The 24,135-nt window shown below is 55.6% G+C and overlaps 1 protein-coding gene across 3 annotated transcripts in view; it reads left to right on the forward strand.

The window, feature by feature from the left end:
* The window catches only part of PAX7 (paired box 7), a 107,800-nt gene that overhangs the window by 70,908 nt on the left and 12,757 nt on the right, over positions 1-24,135 (forward strand). The gene's annotated exons all lie outside the window — the stretch shown is intronic.

Below are 24,135 nucleotides of genomic sequence, written 5' to 3' on the forward strand. Positions count from 1 at the left end.
AACATGGGGCTTTAACCCCAGCAGAGTGAGCGCTCCTCCGAGCCCCGCCCAGCCCTTCCTGCTCCTTCCTTCCCAGCTGCTCTTCTTGTCTCCGGCTTCCTTCCCTTGGCCTCCTCAGGCTCTCTTCTCGCTTCTCCCTCTCTCAGGAGGTCTCTCCCGAAGCCTTGCGAGTGGGAGGAAGCTTGGGGCCAGAGAAACTGCCTGGCCCTTGCCGACAAGTAGCCCTGAGTTGGACTTCCGGTTCTGCCACTTCCCAAATTGCTGTGTGGCTGTGAGGCAGCTTGCTTAACGTCTCTGGGCTCCCTGTTACACCTCTGAAAACTGGAGTGATCACCCCTACCTCTCAGGGAATGCTGTGAGGACTACGGGAGCATTTGAGTGCAGTGTCTGCAACATAGTAGGTGCTTAATAAGTGTCATAGTCTGCCCCCTCCCCTATCTGTGCCCTGGCCTTCCAACTCTGTTTTACTGGCACCCCATTTCTTCTGTCTCTTTCCTCTTCCCTTTCCTCCCCTCCCCTCCTCTCCCCTTCTCCCCCCACTTCACTCCTGGAAAATGCTTGAGTTGGTTTCCAGAGTCTTGGGAAGAGAGAATGCAGGGTGCAGGCAGGGAGTACCCCTCTCTGCCAAAAGCACAGGAAAGGCCACCTCCCCCCTCCGCCCCTGAGCCCGGGGGAAGGATGAGCTGGGATGGAAGGAGTGACCAGCTCAAGCTGGAAGGACACCAGCTCTGACACTGGGTTTTCCCAGGATTGGGGGAAAGCTGAGTCACCCCAACTATCCACCCACATACCCATTTCTCACAGTGACCAGTGGTGACAGTGTGGGGTCAGGGGTCAGCTTGTGAAAAGGACCAAGAGTCTGTGGCCAGATTTTCTTGGACCTGAAGCTAAATGCCATTTTGCAGTATCTGCCCTCCACAACTGGCTTCCACTACACCAGTAACAGCCCAGCTCCCAGACACCCCCTCCTCGGCCAGCTATGTCTGCCAGTCCAGGCCACAGCCCTGCTCAGGGTACCAACTGGAGGCTGTAGGGAGTGTCCACTCAGCCCATCAGGCCTCCCCACACCCTGAGTACCCCTTTGCCATGATTCCCGGCCAGGCCTCCCCAGGGCGAGGATGAGCTAAGGCTCAGAGACTCAGCCACGGGGTCCCAGGCATGCTTGGCCCTTCTAGCCCCTGGGGGACAGCCCCTGCCAAGACCCTGCTCTCACATCCAGCTCAGCCTTTGTCCACGGTTAACCTACCTCAGTGGGAAAAGCTGAGTTCCTCCCCCACTCCGCACCCCCCCTCCACCCGCCCCCGGTGGCTGCTCGCCGAACAAAGCCACCTGCTCACGTCTATCAGAGGCCCCGCTCTAGCCCACAGGGAGAGGCCTGGCGGGAGGCTCTTCTCCTCTGAAAACAGACCGTGTTTATGTCTCTGCCTTCCCCGCCCCTTTTTCCTGTGTGGAGGGGATGCGGGGGGAGAAAGGCGATCCTGGGATCAGGAACTTTCCAGAATGCTGGTGATGAGGGCGAGCCGTGCTTATGTACAGGCCCTGCTCGGAACTGGGGGGCCCCGGCTTATTGCTTAGCTTCTGGGTGACTCTGGGGTCTTTTTATCATCCCGGCCTTTTCTCCTTTCTTAGGGACTGAGCGAGGTTCTGAGAAGGTGGCATCTTGAGCCCACCTCCCCAGGTCTGGACAAGATCAGGTTGAAGGCCGCCTTCAGGAGATGCTCTGGGCTTCTTTTTGGCCCACCACTGATACATCTGCAGCAGTCAGGAGCCCCACCTTGAGAAGGGGTGGGTGAGAGCTTACCTCCGCCCCTCCCCAGGGGTAGAATAAGGCAGGGTACAGACAAGTGGGGAAGGAGGGACCTAGATATTTCCAGGCACCACCTGATGTCGGGGACCATGGGCTCCAGCAGGACCCCAGGCGAGGCAGCGGTACCCAGTGCAGGAGGATTCATCCTGGTGATGCACAGAACTCAGTGTCTGGTCCATCGCAGGCCTCCACCAAGTGTTGGTGACCCCCAGGCGTGTTGCAGGCCTGGCTACACACAGCTGTGGTCTGTGCCCCAGATGCTTTTTGTGGAAAAGTTTGTTTGATTATTATTACGTGCAATTCCCTTTGCATTCATTCGTCTAGCTCCCATTATGAACACAACGTATAGGGAGGCTCCAAAAAGAAATGCACGTGGCCTCTGCTCTTACCAAGTCTATTTGACAGGAAATGACACTCTCCTTACCCCTCCCCGCTCGCCACCAAAGAGCAATGAGAGAGTCTGCTACTGACTGTTTTGTGTCCTTTTTTGGGCTGCATCCGCGGCATATGGATGTTCCCAGGCTAGGGGTCGCATCGGAGCTGTAGCCGCAGGCCTACACCAGAGCCACAGCAACACGGGATCCGAGTCGCATCTGTGACCTCCACCACAGCTCATGGCAATGCGGGATCCTTAACCCACTGAACGAGGCCAGGGATTGAACCTGAGTCCTCATGGATACTACGAGTCGGGTTCCTTACCCCTGAGCCACCATGGGAACTCCCCGCTATTGATTAGTGGGATTTCTGGTCAAACAGGATAAGGAGGGCAGCGGGATTGGAGAAGAGAGGGCACAGTCAAAGAAAGCTTCCTGGAGAAGGCGTCTTGAAAGGGAGGTAGCATTTACTCAGGAGAAAATACGGGAAGCAGGAGGAGGTTGGTGCCAACGAGACAGCAGCACGTAATTGGCAAATGCTAAAAAAATGGTGTCCAATTCAGATACACCACGGACTCCGTGGAATGACTGTGCAGGCCAGAGTTTGGATCCCAGGTCCTCTAAACTTACTTGCGATGTGACCACAGGCAAGCTACATAAGCTCTCTGAGCCTCAGTTTCCTCATCTGGAAGATGGGGCCAACACTAGTCAGCTTGTAAGATTTTTGAGAAATAAATGAGACTGTTAATGTGAAACATCTCAGTCTGTGCTCGGCAAATAGCAAGAGCTTAATAAGCGACAGTTTTTCCCTCTCTGCTTCTCCCTGCCCTAATTGGGGGTGGGGGGGGGAAGTTCCTATTGTGACTCAGTGGAAATAAATCTGATTAGGATGCATGAGGATGCAGGTTCGATCCCTGGCCTCCCTCAGTGGGTTAAGGATCAGGCGTTGCTGTGAGCTGTGGTGTAGGTCACAGATGCATCTCGGATCTGGCATTGCTGTGGCTGTGGTGTAGACCAGAGACTACAGCTCCAAGTTGACCCTCGCCTGGGAACCTCCATATACTGCAAGTACATCCCTCAAAAGACAAAAAAGAAAAGAAAAGAAAAGAAATGAGGGGGTGGGGATGGATTGGGAGTTTGGAATTAGCAAATGCAAAGTGTTATATATAGCAAGGATAAACAGAAAGGTTCTACTGTATAACACAGGGAACTGTATCCAATATCCTGTGATAAACCATAATGAGGAGTTCCTGCTGTGGCACAGTGGGTCAAGAATCTGACTTCAGGGGCTCCCGTCACTGCTGAGGTGTGGGTTCGATCCCCAGCCCAGCACAGTGGGTTAAAAGATCAGGTGCTGTCACAGCCGCAGCATAGGCTGCAGATGCACGTCCAGCTCGGATTCAATCCCCTGCCTGGGAACTTCTGTATGCCGCAGGCAAGGCCATAAAATTAAAATTCAAATTAAAAAAAATAATAATAGAAAAGAAAAGAAAAAAAAAAGAAATTGACTTAGCCATCCTTTTCTGGGACTGGAGGTCTAGCTGAGTCCAGGCCAGGCCTGATCACAGGTTGGAAAGTCAGGTGATCTGAGTTCCCTCCAGACTTTGCTTCTGACTGGCTGGGTGACGTTGGTTCATGCCCCCGTGCTCTGGCAGAACTCCGTTTCCCTATCTGTGCGATGAAAGAGACAGACCAGCTGCTAGTAAGGAACCTCCCTGCAGAGTCCATGATTCCGGCCGGTCCTTTGTACAAGCACGTGAGTCACAGCCTCTAGGTCTCCTCTCCATCCTCTGCCTCCTCCCCACCCTCGGGGGCCCCAGCCTGGGCCTGGTGGGTTTTTCAACAGGCGGGGGGCGGGGGGAGGGGCAGAGGTTAGCCAACCAGACCTGTCTGGCTTGGTGAGAAAGCATGCAAATAGCGGATTTGTCCTTCTTTCTAATTAGCACGGGGGCCCTGAACGAGGCAGTCCCGGCAGATACAGGGAAAGGAAATGAGAGAGATTAGCGATTAATACAGCGGGCAGACTCAGAGCTGCTCAGGTCCATCCCTGGGGTCCCCAGTGGGAGAGAGGCCTCCGGGATGGCAAGGCAACTGAACCTGGGAGGCCAGGCAAGGCCCCAGATAGGAGAGGAAGGGGTGACTTTGAGGGTCCCCAAAAGGCCATACTGTCCCCTACCTCCAAGTCTTTGCACCTGCTGCTCCCTCTGCCTGGGAGTCCTCCAGCCCCCTGTCATCATCCCAAAACCTGCTCCCACTTACTTTTAAAGACCCGGTCCCTTCCTAGAAGCCTTCCCTCATCCTCTCATGGGTTAGTTGTGCTTTCCCTGTGCATTTAACACATTGTATTAGCATCTTAAAAATGCCTCTATTACTAGACAAATATTAAGTAATAGTAATCACGGTCCAGATTCTTGTGTATTTATACCACATGCCCGATGCTGTGCTAAGCCCATTCCATAGATGACCTCATTTAAGCTTTATAACATCTCCTTTGGAACGGCAGGGCTTGAAATTATTTCTATTTTAGCAATAGGATGGGGGACAGGGGTACCATGTGGCTTAAATAATTTGTCCAGGGTCAGCTGTTAAGAAGTATCAGGGCCTGGACTTGAACCTGGTGTGCCGGGCCCCAGAGACTATGCTCTCAGCTAGTACATGTCATAAAAATACTCTGTTTCCCACTCACTGGTGAAATCTATAAAGACTCTAAACCCTTTGATCTCGGCTATTCTCAGTGCTCTCTGAGGCAGAAGAGCAGAGACGTCAGGACAGCAGCTCTGGAATCTCCAGGCCCTGCGTCGCATCCCCAGCACAGTCACTTTCTACCTGTGTGATTCCAAACAGGTTGTCTTCTCTGCCTCAATTTCCCCATCTGTGAAGTGGGGCTAATAGATAGTTCCCAACTCCTAGAGCTCAGTCCTGAGGAGTAAGTGTGTGGATAGAGGCTGAGCAGGTTAGCATCTGGCACAACTATGGGGTAGCTCTTTGCAGATGGGGGCTCCCAAGGCCACACAGAGAGTTGGTGGAGGGCCAGGCCCTAGATCTCCGCTTGTGTAATTAATTCTGCTCGGCATCTTTGAGTTCCATGTTTCTTCCTGCCTCCCTGCCTAGGCTCCTGCCCTGCCCCAGCCTTTGCCCCAGGACTCCCCTTCTTTCCAGACCCTCCCCACCGGCCCCCTCTCTCCCCTGGCTGGGTCCCGTTGGGAACACGTTTTTCCAACACCTTCAGGGCTTAGGGCAGGTGTTATAAGCTGCCCCAGGGAGCTCTGCTGTGAGGTAGAGGCGGATGGGGAGGAAGGAGGCAGAGGAGGCTTCTCTCCTGGGGCTTCTGGGAGTATCCAAGCCTGGGCCAGGGTCTTCCAGGCATCCCTGGTGACTTTTGTAAGGTCAGGCCTGAGTGTCACCCAACTCCTGCGCAGCCTCGGCCAGTCCTGCCTCTGTTTCCTTCTGAATGAGGAGGGCCAGCCCTTTCTTTGGAGGAAGGGCAGCCTCTGCCCGTTGCCCTGCCCAGCCAGGCTGCCCTCCTGGTCTCCTCCTCCAGCCAGTCTCATCTCCATGTCCCATCCTTCAGTCTAGAACTTTCTCTTGGATGCAGCTGATGGGAAATTAACCACTGCTTTCCCCCCACCCCGCACGGATTTTCTTCTTGCTTCCTAGTTCTTTCCTCTCCCAGTTACTTCCCTTCAACCCCCCGCCCCCGCTTCTCCTGATCGTTTAGCCCCATCTGTTACCCACACTCTTTTTCTCCTTTTCTTCTCTCAAATCCAGTCCCCCCCCGCCCCCCCTTCTCTTTCCCCTAATCTTTCTCATTCTTCTCCCGGTTTCTACCCCAAACACCCCTTCTTTCTGTCTGCAGCCCCTCCCCGCCGGCTCACCTCCTGCCCCCTCCCGCCACTCCTCCACCCCCCATTTCTCCCTTCCCACTGCCCGCTCCCTCCATCTCCCCGTATCCAGCTCGCCCATGGGCTCCAGGCCGGGGCTGGGCGCGGCTCGGGGCCCGCCGACCTGGGTCCGGGACGGGGGACGAGGATGGGGATGGAGTTGGAGGGTGGCGGCGTGGAGGGTTGGGGGGGGATCGGGCGAGATCCTCGCGCCGCCCCTCCCTGCGCTCCGCCGCCGCCGCCGCCGCAGCCACCGCGCCTTTGATCCATGGCCCGAGGCCGCCTGACAGTGGAAAATGCGGGGAGACAAAACCACTCAAAGTGATTCCCAACAACTGTCTCCCCGAGATAAGGACGCGCTCGGGCTCGGCGGCCTGCTTAATTCCTGCCTGGGCCTGAGATCGGGGAGCAGCAGCGAGCCTGGCCGCCCCCGGAACGCCCGGGCCGAGCGAGCGAGGGAGCGAACGCGGGGTGTGCGGTTGTGAGTCCTGCTTCTGCCGGCCGGTCCGATGCGCGGGGGGGCTCGGTGGCCCGGTGGTGTCCCGGTGGCCGAGAGGCGGGGCCGGCCCGGGGAGGGAGTGAGCTCCGCAGATAGACTCTCCCTTCCTGGGTAGCGCCTCCAGTGAGGACGTCCTCCTCCAGTCCCCTAAGCCAGTGCACCAGCGGGAACAGTCTCATGGCTTAGCCAAGCCCTCTTCCCCTCGTCTGAGAAGCTTCCCCCACCCTCCAGCTTGGGTGGCTGAGCTCCCTCCCAGGGTAGCAGTTTTGTCTCTGAACTCTAACTTTCCGTCCCGGCAAAGCAAGGACCAGGCTTTTCTGGTGGCGGTGGCCTGAGCGCAAAGCCTGGCACATGGTGGGCGGGTCCAGTAAGCAGCCGCAGGCCTGCACTGGACCCTGAGCACCCATCCTGGGTCTGGTTCCAAGGCCCCAGCTTTCAAAGGCCTTCCAGTTAGTTTAGCAAGAGACAGGCAAGCAAACCAGAAACCAGAAGCTTCTAGGGAGGGGGGGATGCCCCCAGATGAAAGGGGGTGTGGCAGTAGGGAGGTATTTGTGGCCCCGGAACCTACCTGACAAGAGTGACAAGCCTTCCTTAGGTCCCCCAGGCTGGGTGGGACTGACCAATTGGAGGTCTGGCTTTGCTTCCCCACCACCGTCCTTGTCAGGTTCCAGAGGTGTCAGGAAGTCAGATTATGTAAAGTGAGACCAAAAGGGAGCCTTCACGGTCCCACCCTAAACCTCCACTGCGCTGTCTGGAACAGAGAGAGCCATCCGGGTTCTGGTGATGGCAGAGGGCAGAGGTCGTGGGGAGGCAGAATCCCCACCTTTTGGGGGTACAGGTGGAATCTGGTTTTGTCAAGATCGTTGGAGAGTGGGTTCTTGGAGAGGGAGGGGATGGTATTAGAGTCAGTGGTTTTCATCCTCAGAATGATCTGGAAGCCTGCTAAAAATCTAACTTGCCAGCCTGATAGGTCCACGCTGCAGTTTCGTCGTGGGAGTGAGGGAGTCTATGTTTTAAAGAAGGCGCCATCCGAGGCCTGGCACATCCAAAGCACTGGAGTAGTTAGTGGGCCTTCACCTTATCAACGTCGCATCAGATTCTTGGTCCCCATCCCTCCCTCTTTAGGACGTGACTCAGGGGCCGGCTGTTTGAATTGAACCGAGACCCCTCTCCAGCGAGAAGTCTTCCTTGAAGTAGTTCGCTCACTGTCGTCTCTCACAATAAAGACACCGGCAGTAGCCGTATACACTTTTCACTGCCTGGAGAGACTCAGGAGGAGTTCTCTCTGTGACTCAGTGGTAACGAACCTGACTAGTATCCATGAGGATTCAGGTTTGATCCCTGGCCTCACGCAATGGGTTAAAGATCTGGCATTGCCGTGAGCTATGTCGTAGGTTGCAGATGTACCATGTGGATCCTGCATTGCTCTGGCTGTGGTGTAGGCTGGTAGCGACAGCTCCAATTCCATCCCTAGACTGGGAATTTCCATATGCCATGGGTGCAGCCCTAAAAAGACAAAATGAAATAAAATAAAATAAAAACAAAAAAAGAGGAAGACTCAGGGATGAGCCCAGCTCTTCCAAGGGCACGGTGGTTGTGGCAATGGCCCGATCAATTCAGAGGGTCCGCGGACAGCGCTCACAGTCATCTCTGCCTCTGCTCCAAATGGCACGGGGGGGCAATCATTGCTTTGACACAAAGCCTTGGGAAATCTTTCCAGGCATCAAGCACTGTACAAGGAGACCCCTCCTGTCCCTCCACCCTACTGATGTGTTGGGGCCCGCAGAGAGCATGCGGGCTCAGCATGCAGGCGACCCTCTTCCCAGACCCGAGTCTGACCTGAAGCATCGGAGGATTAAGGTCCCATGAGAGCCCTGGCAAGAGTCTTACACAAAGGCGATGCATCCAGGCTGAAATTGAGACGTGATGCCCAGGGGCAAAAGTTCCTGAGCCTCCCCCAGCGGCTGTCTTTCCTTCTCCAGCACAGATAGTGCCCTCCCCCACCCTAACGCCCCAGGCATCCTTCCTTGAGCCCCTGGATGCTGGTTCCAACCCCAGCCACCTCCAGGCTCCCTCTCTGGGCCTCCAGGGAAAGCGGCTGTCCCGCCTAGGTTCCTGCCCTGGTGTGGCCCTTGAAGAACTGGAGTTGTTCCTCCAGCAGCTTTCATAATAAAGACATACGACATCCCTGATTTGTTCAAAACTAAGGGGGTGCTCAACAAGGCACTTTTGCCCAGTTAGCTGTTCGGTCCTTACTGAGCCCTGAAGTTTTAGACTCATCATGTCCATTTTGCAGACTCAGAGAGACAAAGCTCAAGGTCAGCAGCAAGGGACAAATGTCAGAATCCAAAACCCAGGTCTGCCCACTCCAGGGACTAAATTCTTTCTCCTGTGCTGGGCTGCCAGAATAAAACCCTTGCTTCTCCACGCCAGGCCTGCATTTTAACAAGCTCCCAGGGGGTTTACGTGTGCAGGAAAGTTTGAGAAGAACTGGCTGAAATGACCTTTTTTTTAAAAAAAATTTTTTTTAAATTAAAGTATAGTTGATTTACAATGTTCCTTCAATTTCTGCTATACAGCAAAGGGACCCAGTCTCTCTCTCTCTCTCTCACACACATACACACACACACACACACACACACACACACGTATGCTTTTTTTACACACTATCTTCCATCATGTTCTAACCCAAGAGACTGTAGGCGGTTCCCTGTGCTGTACAGTAGGAGCCCATTAGTTATCCATTCTAAATGTAACAGTTTGCTTCTGCGAACCCCAAACTTTCCGTGTCCATCCCCTTCTCTCCCTCTTCCCCCTGAAATGACCTCATCTATGCCCTCCTAACTCCCCAGCTCTCAGAAGCCCCCTTAGCTCCTTGAATGACTCAGAATGGACCACCCTGGGCAGCAGAGGAAGGGGAAAGGAAGGGGCCTTGGAGGGAAGCCAAACCCCACCAACACCCCCAACTGCCCCAAGACCCATCGGAAGAAGCAGGGGAGCAGGGAAGATCAGCTGAGGGGTCCTCCAGCCTTGCAGTCCAGGGCTGTGCTATCAGCTGGACCAGGGTTCGAGCCTGGCCTCCTGGCCTGGCAGCCTCAATTGGACTAATTCGGGAGGCAGCCCTGCTGTACATATGTAGGGGTAGTGGGCAGAGGGGCGTGGAAGTGGACAGACAGACTGAATCGGGGTATGAGATGCTGGTGCAGAGAAGGGAGGTAGGTCTAGACAGACATGCAGAACAGTCAGGGAAAAGGAGGGATGGAGGAGCAAAGGGAGAGACGCAGGAAGAAGGAGAGACAGAAAGAGAGACACTCAGAGACTGAGAAAGATGGAGTCAGGAAGAAAGACAGAAAGAACAAGAGACAGAGCCACCAGAGAGAGGCGCTCAGACAGGGACGGGGGCAGGAAGCAAAAGGCAGAGAGAAAGAGGCAGAGGCCAGGGGTGATGGGAGCCAGGGGTGATGGAGAGTCAGAACCATGGTTGGAGAGAGGTGAGCTCACAGGAGAGGGAGGGGGCAGGTGCAGAGGGAGACACAGACCCCGCTCTGCAGTCAGACTCAAGTTTGAATCCCAGCCCCACCACCTCATAGCTGTGTGGCCTTGGGGACAGAAGGAACTTCGCCTTGGGTCCCTCCATCCATGGGATGCGGGAACCTGCCAGAGCCCAGCTACTCTCCATGCCTCCTTTTTCCCCTATCATCAGGGGTCTTGGGAGGGATCTTTGCTCCAAGCAAAGGGGGTTGCCCAAGCCTGAAGCCCAGATGCCCGGCCTCCTGGTGTGGCAGGGGTTGATCTCCGAGCCCCAGGATCCCAGGGTGAGAAGTCTTGGCCTTTTGACGAGTGTTTCCCTTTAGTTCCAGATGCCACCCTGACAAGAGCTCCCCTGTGATTGATGTCACCACCCCCAGGCCTGGGACCAGCCCCTCCTCCCCAAGCCAGAGCTGGTGGGTATGTAGGCAGCACAGGGCTCGAACCTTCCAGAATCCCCTCCTGGACCCCCCTCTTCCTGGACCCAAGAGCAGAGAAGACCTCTCCTTAAAGCTGCCCCCAGAGGAGCCAGTGAAGGTCAGATAAGCTGAGTTTTCATCCAAGACCGTTTTTCCATCTGTGTGATATTCGTACTCCTTCCACCAAGGTTAAGAGGCTCTGTCAGCAAAGGGCCCAGAGTCCCTTGGGCAAAGCAAGGAGACCTCTGGGGACCTGCTGGGAGGCCCCTCCAGCCCTGACAGCAGAGGCACCAAAAGTGGACGTGAGGCACAGAAGAATATCTTTGGCTCTGACACTGACCCTGGAAGGTGAACTTGACAGTCAGCAAATCAGGTAGGGGACATACAGGCTTCAGCCCTTTGAAGGTTCTGATGCAGAGTGGCAGGACAGGGGGCTGTAGATAGTTGGGGGGTGCTGCCAGGTGGTTTGGGGACCTCTCTTGGAGTCAGTGACCATGATTGGAGATGCAGGTTGAGTTCGAGTTGGTTATGGTTGAAGGGGAGAGCTTTAGATAACACCTCTCCAGTTGGGAGCAGTGATTACCAGTGGGATCTTGAGCAAGTGACTGGACCTCTTTGAGCCTCAGTTTCCCTATCTATAAAATGTGGATGACAAGGAGTTCCCGTTGTAGCCTAGGGGGTTAAGAACCCAACACAGGGTCCATGAGGATGCGGGTTTGATCCCTGGCCTCAGTCAGTGGGTTAAGGATCTGGTGTTAGCGTGGTGGCTGTGGCGTAGGCCTGCAGCTACGGTTCCAATTCTACCCCTAGCCTGGAAACTTCCATATGCCGCAAGTGCGGCCGTAAAAAGAAAAATAAAATAAAATGTGGAGGACAGCAATACCTGTTTCACAGGGTTGTCATGAGGAATAAATAGGTTAACACAGGAAACGATTAGAGGCTGCTAGGCGTGAAGTAAGCATTGAAACAGGGTTAGCTAGGGTTACAGATGGTTACCTATGGAAGTGTGGTCAGCACAGGGTCACGGAGTCAGGCAGGACTGGGAGCTGAGGAACTGGCTGCATTGGGATGCATGCAATAGAAGATGGGGCGGATGGGGTTCTGGTTCCTTCCCCCACCTTGCCCAGCCCCCTCCCGAAGAACCTGGGGCATCGCCTTCCCAGCCCGCGGAGCCAGCAGAAAGTGGCTATCTCCTGCCGCATCTCTCCCAGCCTGGGGCGGGCCAAGAGACAGCATCTCTCCGTGGCCATCCCCAGCCTCTTGTTTGTTTGGTACATCGGAGCCGTGGGCGCGTTTCTGCTAATTTTGTGGCTGCCTTTATCAAATGGGGATTCACAGGCGCTTTATCCTCCCTAAGTGGATTAGTCGGTGAGCTAAACAAGACAGTGTGGGACGCGGGGGCTGCTCCGGAGAAGATATTTGTTTCGCAAAGAATGGAGCCTGCGTTCCCTGCCCTGTGTCGGCGAGGCAGGCAGGGCGGGCGGCAAAGTAGCTGGAGGGCCGGGCCCTCTGAGCAACGGAGCCCTAACCCGTGGGAACCCTCCACCGTGCAAACAGGAACTGGTCCCTCTCTTGAGTTCAGTTCAGCTACCTGTCATCCCTGGGCTCATTTGGAAGGTGTCGCCTCCCTGGGTGACAGCTTCCTCCTCCTCATCGCCTACCTCCCTGTGCCTTTCTCGTCCTTCCTCCCCTTCCTACTAGCCTTTGGCTTCCTTTTGATGCCTTGCTTTTCCTCCCGCAAACTCCTCCAAAGGCCTTTTGCTAAGTGCTGTGAATCCAGACACAGAGGAGCCCCGGTCCTGGCTTTTACAGGCAAAAGCGCCAAACCAGACCAAGAGGTCCCCAAACGTGGCAGCCAGAGGCCACCCTGGCTGCACACTGGGCTCCTCAACCTTCACCCCAAAGTCCTTCTGGTAGCCCTTGAGCATGTGCCCGCTGAAGCCCCAGAGGTGGGATGTAACGGACTTTGGTGTATTATCTCTTGAAGCGCATGCTCGTTTTGCACTCTTTGCCACTGTGGAGCCATGTTTGTGGACCACCGTCCTACAATTAATTAGCATCAGGGCAAGTGGACGCTCGGGGAATTGCGTCATGTCAGCTTGTGACTTGGCGTGGGTGTTGAGATTGAGGGGGGAAGGCAAAGATGACTGGAGTCTGGGTGACTGAGAGGGTGATGCAGTCATAGCTGACACAGAGGGTGCCGGACTTGGATGACGATTCATGAGCGGAGGTCAAGGCCAGGAGGGTGCCCAGGAGAGAGGCAGGGGCAGAGATGTGGATTTCAGAGGCCTCTCCCTACAGAGACCTGGACATGGGCTCATGCTGAGGGAGAGAGGAGAGAAAGAGACTGGGAGGATGTTTGGTCCAGCTGTCCCCCTAGACTGGGTGAGAACATAGTAGGGTTTGGGGGGGTGGTCAGATCCAAAGGTTTTCTTTTTCCCTTCCATTTTCGGTGTGAGTGGCCAGGATCTTGAGGGCCCTGCTCTGTGCTGCAGCAAGAATCTGGTTGCGGGGGAGGGGGGAGTAGCGACTGTAAAAAGGAAAGAAAAGGATGGAGCAGAGCATCCCGGGTCCCCAGCTGGTCCTTAGCATCGCCTGTCCTCCCCAAGCTGCCCCCAGCTGAGTGTGATTTTGCTATTTATTTACATGTAATTATTGCTATGAGGTGCAGATATTAACGCTGTCAAGAGCAATTTGCTCTGACATTTTTCACTCGCTCGGTGCCCCCGCCGCTCTCGATGGAGCCCAGGGCTCTCCCTGCTCAGGCCGTTGCGCACTCCATGGCCCGGCCGGGAACCACCCAGCCGGCAAGGAGTGGCGTCAGTGAGCACACCCGGCTCCTCTGCAAACTCATTAAGCTTCGAAATTGAATTTGGTCTAGGAGAGGGCTGGCGGGGCCCTGCTCCACCCGGTCTCGGCTGGCTCAAGGCCTCCCTGCCCTGCCTTCTTCCAAGAAAACTGGGCAGGGGTTGAGGCTGGCAGAGGGCAGCTGGTAAAGCTGGTGGAGGGTCAGAGAGATGAGAGTGCACAGGCCACCATGGTGGCCCCAGCACAAGGGTCAGCCGTGGCAGCTGGAACCCTCTCGACCCTGTTACCTGCTCACCTTCCAAGACAACCAGGCAGCTCTAACTCTGGGGGATGTTATTGCAGTTGACTGCTAGACCCACCCAACAGAGAGGCTTCCCCATGGGGCCAGGCCAGCATGGGGCTAGGCAGCCTGTAGGGGGGATGGTACCACAGGGGGAGAGAGGGTGTTGAGCTGGCCTTGCAGTGGGTCCCTGAGGTCGATGTTAGAAAGAGATACAGGAGCTCCCATCATGGCTCAGTTGTTGACAAACCTGACTAGCATCCATGAGGATGCAGGTTCCATCCCTGGCCTCGATCAGGGTTAAGGATCTGGCGTTGCCGTGAGCTGTGGTGTAGGTCACAGACGTGGCTCAGATCCCACGTTGCCATGGCTCTGGTGTAGGCTGGCGACTACAGCTCCCATTTGACCCCTAGCCTGGGAACCTCCACATGCCGTGGGTGTGGCCCAAAAAAGACCGGAAAGAAAAAAAAAGAAAGAAAGAGATACAAATTTAGAGTTACACCTTCTGAGTTCAAATCCGGGCCCACCACTTAGTGCTTGTACAGTCTCCAGCGAGTTTTTTACTTTCCCTGAGCCTCAGTTTCCTGATCTGTAATGCAGACCAGCCAACGCCCCTGTGTCATTGAACCTAAGATGATTAGATGCTGGCCCTTTCTTGATCTTCTCAGAAACCCTCAAAGAAAGCTTCGCTGCCTGACAACGATTCTGCCTGGCTGCTACCACAGCTGTGGCAAGTGCTATGGATGGTGCCATGCACTCCAATTCGAGAAAGACTAAAACCGTATCCTTCTGACAACTGGGGAAGGAATGAATGGTGGTGCAGTCTGCCCACAGCAGGTGCTTGGCGCATAGTAGGTGCTCAACCGTGGAAGGGCGCAATCAGATTTTCTTGTGAGCCTCTTGATAAGCAGGGGCTGTTTTACAGAAGATGAAACTGAGGTTCAATCATTCATTCATTCTGCCCACTTAAGGGATCTTGCTCCTTGGGGGCGCCCAGCGGGGCCTGAGCTATCATGGCTCTGAGTCCTTAACGCATTGTGATACTTGCCAGCTTGTCTGCCCAGGTACTAACGAGGCCTCCCTGCCACCACTCAGTCGCTGCCATGGCCAATCTGCATCCTCGTCTCGGGCAATTACCGAGGGGGAGCTCCCCCACCACCACTGCCAGGGGGCCCGGGAGCCCAGGCCTCCTGGTCCCCCTCCTCCTCTCTCTCAACGTGGGCCCCGCCAAAGTCAAGGAGGCCCCCTTCCCTCCCACTCTCAGCCCCGGAGGCTGCCCCTCCTCCCCTCGGCGCAGCCAATTAGGCCCCTGACACCTGGAGCCAGCTGACAAACTGTTTCTGTCACTTGCTCTCTGTCTTTCATTAGGGGCTGCCGAGGAGGGGGAGCAGCAGGGGAGGGGAGGAGATGGGATCTTTCATGCTTAGTAAGGCCAGATACATTAATTACAAAACGGCCATTTGCCGCGTGAAAGTGTGCTAATTAAATTTATGCAATCATTATCTTTAAATAGTCATATCTTTCCCGGCGATCGGCCCCTTCCTTCTCCAGCGCCGCGGCGGCTCTGAGCAGAGTTGCGCTAATCCCCCTCCTCCATTTTCGCGCCATCAGAGCCAGTCCCTGAATCCCACCGCACCTCAGCAGCTCCAGCCCCCGCCAGGGGCCAGGGGCCCTTGGACCCTTCTTGGCACAGACGCCTTCAGACTTGGGCTGACCCAGGATCCACCTGTAGGGGGAGGCCAAAGCCGGCACCCCCAGCCTCACCACCTCCTGCTGGTTTTCTAGATATTTCCAGAAGTTTCTGGATATTTGGAGGTTGACATCTTGTAGACCAAATACTGGAAATTTGTGTGTGTGCTTGTGCGTGCCAGAGGGGGTGAGGGAGGAGGAGAGAGTCTTTAGCTTCTTGGACAATGAGTGGGAAGTCGTTCTATGCATCCCCCCCATTTTCGAGCTAAGCCTGCAAGGACCTCTGGGGTGAGGAGGGGGCTCTGAGACCCACTGAGCAGAGGGGCAGGTGCGAGCACTCCCCATGACCCTCCGTTTATTCTTTTCATCCGCCCAGCGCCACGCCAGGCCTTGTGCTGGGGATGAACAGATACATACATTTATTCATTCGTTTCTTCATTCATGAATTCACTCACTGATTAAACGCTTGTTGGACACCTACTATGTGCCAGGCACGGGGAATAGGACAGCCCGTCAGCCTTCAGCAGCTCTTGGTCAAATCCAAGGTTGAGGTCCGTCTCTGCCTAGGGCAGAAAGGGGAACCCTTGTAGGGCTGAACACTTTCTCTCAGGGAGGCCCAAGCCCAAGACGTCTCAGCCTTCTCCGGCTTCGCCTCCCAGAGGGTGTCCCTCCACATGCCCTGGTGTTGTCACCACGGTCCCTGCTGAGCCCTCCCTCCGCAGAAACCATCCTTCCAGCCTTCCTCTCCAATCAAACAGCCTGTTTCCTGAGTCCTTTCGGGTCCGGTCTGTTGAACTCCCACGTGGAAGGAAAAGAGAAGCCGCCAGATTTTGGGGGTGGGGAGTTTCCTCCCAGCCAGAGACGGCAGTCAATGGCCGGGTGTTCAGGGAGTGCCCTCGGAGCTTCAGAAGTCCCCAGGGCCCAGCATGTGGCCTTGGTGAGACCAACTAGAGAGGAATACCGGACATGTGACATGTGCCCAGACTCACGGGCTGTACCCGCAGCAGCACTCACACAGGAGAATCACACACGTCACACGCAATGCACACGCAACGCTCACACGAACGCATAAGCACACCTACAGAACTCACACCTGCACACATCCTCCCATGTGTACATGTGTGCACATACGCAACACTCACACTTGCACACGCCATGCTCATATACATGCACACACAGACTCACAAACACACATATAAAATTCAGATATACATACACGCAATACTTCCATAAGTAAATGCATGCATGCATGCCTACCCTAATCGCAGCCGTGAGATATTCCCATATGCACCCATATGACACACACACTCACACACACACACACACACCCTGGGTTAAGAATGACCCAGAGCCCTCTATGTAAATGAAGAGCACACTGGTGCAGGGCAAGAGTGTTGGGCTAGAAGCCAGGGTCAGGGTTTCTTGCCCCGATGCTGCCACTCATCCCCTGGGTGATTCTGGGTAAGCCCCTCCTATGCCTCAGTTTCCTCATCTGAGAAATGGGGTCACAGCCCTTCATAGAGTAGTTCTGAAGATTTAAGGGAGATGCCTTGGAAACCATAAGGTGCTGTGTTCTCAGAGAAACCTTCATGGAAGCCTGGGTGGGGACAAATGAGAGTCAGGAGGCTGGGGTAGGGCTCAAGGCAGGGCAGGGGAGGGGAGCTTGCTGGCCATGCCTGGGCACCAGCTCTCCAGAGCGATGGGGGCCACGCTGCAAGATGTGGATGGTGGAAGGGCTGGCAGGCGAGGGCCATCAGCAGAGAGATGGAGGGCGACTGGGGGTGGGGACAGGGAGATCTGCAGGAAATCTTGTTTGGAAGCTCAGAGTCAGCACCCGAAGCCCATTACCGCTGTCCACAGGGGGCAGGGAGAGGGGAGGGGGCCCAGATCCTCTTAGCGGAGAATTGAGCGCCAGAGAGGGGGAGCGGCGGTGGGGCGGCTGCCCGGGTGGGTGATTTCTCGCTTGCACTAATCCCAGCATGGAGCTGGGGACAGGCGGCAGGATGGGTGGGTGGGGGGGCGCTTTTATGTGATGTGTGTCTGGGTGTCTGTCGGGGGCTGGAGCGGGTGTGAATGGAGGCACGTAGGCTTGCATTACTGTGCTGGTGATTATGGGGCTGAGGGGCTGCAGTGTGAACAAACATGTGGGGGTCTCTTTGCCTGGGTGCGTCTTTGAAGCATGTGAATGGCGTGCGGGCGGGTGGCTGTTCATGTGTATCACCCTTTGTGTGTCCGTGTTGGCCTGTCTGCATAGTGAAGCGTGCTTCCTGGCACGAGCGTCTGTATGTATTTTGTGTGCACACTCATGATTTCACCCACATGGGTGTGGATAGGGGGTCGTATTGTGCGTGTGTAGCAGTGAGAGTGATGATCTGAGAGCGGTGGTTCTCAAACTTGGCAACATCTTAGAATCACCTGGGGAATGAGCTTTTAAAAAATCCTGCTGCCTAGACTCTCGGACCAACTAATCAGAATCTCTAAAGGGCGGGGTCCTGGCAGCAGCTTTTTAAGAGACGCCCCAGGCGATTGCACTGGGCAGTCAAGGTGGAAAAACAATATCTGAGCAGACAAACCCCACGGGAGCAGCCTTGTCCCTTCTCCCTAGCTTTTAGCCTGCCGTGGGTGCTTGATCTGGACGCAGAGATGGGCTCCAGGCCCCAGACCCCTGAGGGATCAGGGCAGGTTGTGAATCTGGCTTCCCCAGAGCATCCCCCAGCCGGGGACTGCTTGTGGTCCATAGAAACACAGGTCATGTAATCCAGGCGAAAATTGCATTCCATCCCTGCAAGCTGTGCCCTTGCCTTCTCTTCCCCTGGTGGTGGGGACAGGCTGCCCCTCCCCCAAACGGCCCCCTCCCACCTCTTGTGCAAGTCAGGCATGAATTAGTCAGAGGGTGGGCCAGGCAGGGCTGCCCTTGGATCCGAGGCTTGGAGATAAAAGTATTCAGGTGCCAAGCCAGCCCGTCATCTGGGGGGCAGACTGGAGCCTGGGGGCTGGAGGAGGGGCCGTGGTCAGCTGTATGGCCATCGATTTGCAGTGACACTCACCCCTTCTTTGAGCCTCAATTTCTCCTCTCTGAAGATGCGCCAGGCTCTGAGGTGCCTCCTAGCATTCTCACGCGTGTGTTTCGGTGCGTTTCCATGCAGGCATGTGTGTGTAAGTGTATCAGTGAGTTTAAGAAAAGTAGCTGTGCAGAGGCAAAGTTCATCATGATGGCTTATTGGGGTTTTGATGCAAAGCTATTTGACAATCCAGAGAAGAGGCGTTTTGAGTTGTCTCACCTTCTGGGATTCAGGTGTGTGTCCCCATGGAGGTGCCGTGGGCTGCTCTGCGCAATGCCTGGGGTGTGTAGGTGTGTGAATTCAGGGCCTCACTTGTTGTAGTCTGGAGACTTCACAGCTTCACCGTCAGGGCCCTGTGTCCTAAGATATGACCCACTCTCTACAAATGAGCACATCCAGGGACCCTTAGGGACCAAGGCACGTCATGAGCTGAGTTGCCCCAGATCTGCTTGGTATCTGGGCAAGTGATACAGACCTGGCTCCCTTTCCAGGGCGCAGGCAGATGGATCCTCCATTCCGAAAGCACCCACTGTGTGCCAGGCCCCATGGGACAAGAGATGGAAAAGACGGGGTACCCAACAGGGAAGGTTTCTCTGGGTCTGCCTCTCTCATGTAGTCCAGGTGGAAGAGGAGGTGCAGCAGGAGGAAAGAGAGCTTGCACTTATGGAGAACAAGTAAGGAGCCAGGCACTGCCTTCAGCATCCCCTGTGCATTGATTCCTTTAATCCTTCCAGTAGCCCCAGAGGTAGTTACAATCATTATCATTCCCATTATACAGATGAGAAAACTGAGGCACAGAGGGTTAAAGAAATTGCCCAGGGCCACAGCTGGTCAGCGGCAGAGCATGGATGCTCATGCAGATGTTCTGGCCCCCAGTGCTGCAGGGAACCCCTGGGTACCCTGATGGACTGAGGGCCCTTGGTGCTAGCCTGTCCCTCTGAGGCCTCAGGGTCGCCTTCCAGCCTTGCTGAGGCAGGGCTCCTGACCTGTCCCCTGGTCACTGGTCCTGTGGTGCTTGGCCTCATCCTGGCCCCAGGCGCCTCTCCAGGTCCCCCCTCCTGACCTCACCAGTCTCAGGCCCCACCCCTCTCTCCCCCCTCTGCTTCCTGCTGCGGCCCCCACTCACCCACCCCGAACCTGGCCACGGAGCCCCAATGATGGCGATCACCCCTTCTAATTGCAGCCTCGCTCCCAAAGCCACGTTCGGTTATCACAGAGGGTGCAGATCTCATAGCTCAGCCTCCTCGGTCCCAGGCCCTCAGGGCCAGCTCAGGAACGGAGGGAATTAATTACATTTTTCCCATCCCCTTCTTTTAAAGTAGGGGAGCGCCGGCACGTCCCGCGGGAGGGGGCGGTGAGCAGAGGATGTGGGGGGGGGCTGGTGCTCGGCTCCTGCAGCCCCCACCCCCCCAAAACCTACAAGCCTCTCCCCAGCGGCGGAAGGGGGGTGAGGCTGGCCCCTTATTGATTTAGTCTGGTGGAGGCTGGGACTGATTTAGAGCAGAGGCAGAGGAAGGGGCTGGGGGCGGGTGGGGGCCATGGCGGGTGGGGGGAAGAGGAAAGGATGGCTGTCACTCAGGCTGACGGACAGCCCAGAGATTTGCCTTCAGATAAAACCTTACAGATGTGGAGGTCGGTATTGATTTTGAGTTAGTAACGGTAACGTACCAAGAAGTAATACATTAGCAAAAGCAAGCTCACCGGGGAAAAAAGTAAAACCCACCGGGGGAGAGGCCTTAGCATTCTTGAGGGGGGTGGATTACCGCATCAGAACAGGACTTCCTCAAGTTCAAAAGTTTGCAGGCCTCAGACCTTGGCCGGGCCCCTAACTGTGGGCAAATGCTTCCTGCTTCCGTGGGCAAAGAGGGACTTCCATGGGCAGCCAGAGGCCGGAGGGGGCCGCCTGGGCCTGTGGGGCTCTGAGCAAGGAAGGGCCTGTCTCTCCGTGCTGTCCAGCACAGCTAGCTGTGGGGAAGGCACACAGCTAGGGGTTAGGGAGACTCGGGCTAAATTCACACTGGTGGTGTGATCTCAGGCAAGACTTTTCACTTCCCTGGGCCTCGATTTCCCCATCTGCAGAATGGGGGTAATAGCCCATGTACTCGCAAAATCATTCACTGCTCCCTTCTCCCACCTCTCTTCAGCTGAGTCCTGCACTGGCTTGGGCATGGCCATGCCCAGAGACCAGGGTTGGGGGCAGTGGCAGCCCTTTGGTCCCCAGGCCTCCGGGCACTCTGGGAGCGAGCAGACAGATGTCTCACATCCCCCATTCACACCTAGCCCAGATGTGAATTTGATTTGATGTTCCAGGGAAAATCCCATTGAACAAATCCCATTACAGGAAAAGCTCCCTGGGCCTGAGCGGATTCTGAGCTGTCTGTTAGTGGCCCAGGGTCCAAGCCCCCTGAGCCACCAGGCACCACATGAGCCCCTTCTGACAAAGCTGCTCCCGGCATCTTTCCCATTACCTTCTTGCTATGTCTCAAACCTGCTGCATGTGTACTCACCTCAGGGCCTTTGCACTTGCTGGCTCTTCTGCCTGGAAAACTCCCTGCTCTGTCTTCCTTTGGCTGGTTCTTTTTAGTCTTACTGGATGTCACCTCTTTGGAGAGGTTTTAACTGACGACTCTGCATACACTGTGTTTCTTCGGAAATTATATTATTTGTTCATTTGTTGGCAGCCTCTGTCATCTGACTGGCCGCTCCAGGAGGTCATGGAGCTGCTGATGTTCATTATTGTATTTCAGTGTCTGGCATATATTAGGTGCTCAATAAATATTTGTTAAGTTCCCTGCATTGGCTTGGGCATGGCCATGCCCAGAGATCAGGGTTGGGGGCATGGAACACTAAGTTCCATGGGAGTTCCCATCATGGCGCAGCAGAAATGAATCCCACTAGGAACCATGAGATGGTGGGTTCGATCTCTGGCCTCACTCAGTGGGTTAAGGATCTGGCTTTGCCGTGAGCTGTGGTCACTGACTCGGCTCAGATCCTGTGTTGCTGTGGCTGTGGTGTAGGTCGGCAGCTGTAGCTCTGATTCAACCCCTAGCCTGGGTACTTCCATATGCCGTGGGTGCGGCCCTAAAAAGAAAAAAAAAAAAAAGGTGAATACACATGAATTCAACAGGCTTTTCTGAGCTTATAGCATGTAGCTGCTACAATGTAGGCACTGGGGCTGCAGAGCTGGATGAAACGCAGTTCCATCCTGCCGTCCAGGAGCTCACAGTCCAGCCCTATCTCCAGCCTGGCACGCAGTAGCACTCTGTGAAAGGTTTGATGAATGAATAAGTGGATGAATGAAGGATGTCTTTGGGAAAAACAATATCCTTTGGGATAACTGGGGCATAAAGTGCAAGGTAGGAAGGAGTGGGAGGAGGTGGCACAGGCAGGCAGGGGTCCAGTCATGAGAAGCCTTTGCCCTGTTCATCCAGGAGGTACTGAGGAGCCATGGGTGTGGTCAGATTTGACAGTTGTCGGAAGGTCCCTGCCTTGCAACATGAATCCTGGGTCTGTGCCCAGCTCCCAGCCTTTTCTCAAAGCACCCTCACCCTCTCCCTAACCACTCCCCCGTGGCCTCCCCCCATCCCATCCTTTCTGGCTTGGCATCTTGGTATAGGCAGGAAGGAAGGATGCAACTGCGCTCTCACCAGGGCTGTCAAACTCTCATGAGAGTCCCCCCCATCCCCACCGTTGTCTTTCTGAAGGAAATGAGCTCTGCGTATTTCCCCCAAGCCTCTGAGTTTATTCTTAGGGACTGGACCTCCTTGGAGGGATGAGCAGGGTTAGTGTTTATATGGGCTGGGGAGTGGGATGGATGGTGATTTTCTTAATTTAGATGGAAAGTTTTGTCTAGACTGGGAATCCGGCAACTAATCTGAAAGAGACTCGGCTCTCCTAACCCCAGGGTGGTGCTAGACTCCCGAGTTCCCCCACCAGCCCCACTAAACACACACACACACACACACACACACACACACACACACACACACGGCCGGTTCCTCAGGCCCAGGACTCCTCTGCAGTTGGAAAGCATCAAACCCAGCCCAGTGGTGTCAGATGCCTTCTCACACCACCCTCTTCACAGGGTCCTTCTCACCGGCACCCCAGCAGCCCCCCGGGACCCTGCCATGACAGAGCCCTCAGAAGTGTATTCAGCAGTGAGCTTGGAAGACCTCAGCCCCAAAACAGGGCTGCTGCCCAAGGTCGTCCAGGCAATTTGTCCCCAAGCCACCCCCCCTGTGACTGCCGTCTCACTGGAATGACACACCATATAGTCCCACCTAAACCCGCACCAGTGGCGTTGGAGATAAGAGCAGACCCACTAGGCCGAGTGCCCTTGACTCTGGCTCTGGGAGGGGGTGGGGAATGAAAGGACAGAGCGGCAACCCCCAGGGCTGAGGGGAGTGTGTGCTGGGTGCATGAAGAATCGGGGGAGGCAGTGCTCGTGGGCTTCCAGAGGGGCCACGCCCCCCACCCCCCACCCCCATCCATAGCTGCCCAGGGAGCAAGCATCTGGAGTAAGAACCTCTACCACGGTTAAAACCCATCCTTGAGAGTCAGACCTGACATTATCAGGCTTTAGGGGTCGCCCAAGGGGTTAAGATCTGGAGAAGCCGCACCCTCCCTGGGCCTCAGTTTCTCCATCTGAGAAATGGGTGTCATGACTCTGCCCTCCTCATCTCCGCAGGGCTCTGAATCGGGCAGGTCATGTGAGTTCGTGGCTAAGAGGTGGGGAGGGTAAGGGGGATTGGCGGTTCTGGGGCCCAGGATGCCCAAGCACTTCCCGTGCCCAGAGTGCCTCTCAGCCTCCCAGCCACGCCGTGAGGATGGGAGTGGTCACAGGGGTGAAGGGGCCCCTGGCGGCTGCACGGCCAGTAAGTGGAGGAGCTCAGGGTCTGCACCTGGCCTGAGGATTCCACAGCTGTGCCCCCCTCCCCGGCCACACCTCATGCTTGTGGCAGGGACAGGTTGAAAATGGGAAGGTAAAAATTTTCACCAGACGTCCGGTTGGTGAGACGTTCCCTGCACCAGTGCCCGAAGGCTGCTTTCTCCCCAGGGACTGGGTAGGGACATCAGAGAGCTCACCGTGTGCCCAGCATGGATTCAGCTCCATGCACAGCGCAGTATCAGCAAGGCTGCCCACTCCCCGCCCCTGGCCCTGCGGTTGCCCTCCATGAGCAGGGCCATTACCAGGAGGTCACCCAGGGTCCCAGGCCCTGCAGGTCAGGTCCACAAGGGCCTTCCTGTCTCTCCATCTCCCCCTCTTCTCCTCTGGACTGACCAGGAGACCCCTGCCCCCTCACCCTGTCTATACCTGCTGCCTGCACCTGCTGCCTGCATTGCCTTTCCCCAGTCTTTCTGGTCACTGGACCACCAAGCCTCCTGGGTGCCCTCTTCTGGGCTCCCTGAGATGCCTCTGTCATGCCTTTATACCTCCACATCTTGACAGCTTCTAGCTGCCATCCCATCCCACCCAGAGACTCCCCTGCCGAGGTCAGGGACCATGGCTCTTCCTCCTTTGAAATGCCGGGGCCCAGTTTGAGGCCTGGAGCCATAATCACCATCAATGCATGTTTGTTGAATGAATAAGTGAACGCACCAATGAACCAACACCAAATTCTTTAAGCTGAGTTTCTAGACACAAGCCTCACCTTGGCATTAGAAGTTGCCAGCACTGATGGTAATTTCCTGCTAGTGAAGCCAGGCCAAGCAGGTGAGGGGGTGGTCACAGACATCCAGGAGCTACCAGAATCAAAGGTGCCAAGAAGGCTCTTTGAAAGCATTGGCT

The sequence above is a fragment of the Sus scrofa genome, chromosome 6 (assembly GCF_000003025.6).
Source record: "Sus scrofa isolate TJ Tabasco breed Duroc chromosome 6, Sscrofa11.1, whole genome shotgun sequence".
In the NCBI taxonomy this organism is placed as follows: Eukaryota; Metazoa; Chordata; class Mammalia; order Artiodactyla; family Suidae; genus Sus; species Sus scrofa.